The 748-nt window shown below is 47.7% G+C and overlaps 1 non-coding gene across 1 annotated transcript; it reads left to right on the forward strand.

The window, feature by feature from the left end:
• Window positions 1–337: 337 nt before the first annotated feature.
• LOC132523964 (small Cajal body-specific RNA 20) lies at window positions 338–469 on the forward strand. Its single transcript, XR_009541730.1, has one exon. It is a non-coding gene; the product is annotated as a small Cajal body-specific RNA 20 (non-coding RNA).
• Window positions 470–748: the final 279 nt, after the last annotated feature.

Raw genomic sequence — 748 nt, forward strand, 5'->3', positions numbered from 1 at the left:
TGCCACTCAGTGTTCGTTATAGGGGCTTGAACAAATTGTCTAGCCTTCCTAAGCCTCGCTTTATCATCTATAAAATGGGAATAAACACTTAAATCCATGCACAACTTTAAGTGTACTTCTGTTTAAAGATACCTTACTTAACATGTATAATTAATTCACTAATATTAAATATATAGCCAAACTAAATTATAATTCATGCCTGAATGAAATTTATCTGACACACATTTTCTCCACACAGCAAATCTGTTATCTTGCACCTAGGAACACTGACAACACTTCAACACTACAATTGTAGGCCATTTAAAATGGTAAGAATACCATAAAAACCTCACACAAGGGCCTCTCTCTCATAGAGCTGTGGGAGGTCCCTTTTCTCCTCAGCCAGGACTGGAGGCCAAGATCACCCCTTGAGGATCATTGTCAGGGCTGCCATGAGTGGGGCAGCCTTGTTTTCCTACCTCAGACACCTGTAGTTGCTGGCAGCCCCAACCTGGTCTGTACCAAGCGTGCTGGCCTCAGCCAGACTAGGGCCTGCTTTCCTTGGATCGGCTCTTGTGAGCCCCAAAAGTAGCTTGGCCCCTGCCTGCCCCACAGGCAGGTATGTATGTATGCCTAACCACGTGGTCAACCGCGTGGATGCCTGCGAGCGAGGGGGGGACCCCACGTCTCCTGCCTCCTCCTAAACAACCGCTCTGGCCCCAGCAGATGTCACCAGGAAGGGGGTGTCCAGAATGGGGACTTCTGTTGT

Source organism: Lagenorhynchus albirostris, chromosome 7 (assembly GCF_949774975.1).
Source record: "Lagenorhynchus albirostris chromosome 7, mLagAlb1.1, whole genome shotgun sequence".
Lineage (NCBI taxonomy): Eukaryota > Metazoa > Chordata > Mammalia > Artiodactyla > Delphinidae > Lagenorhynchus > Lagenorhynchus albirostris.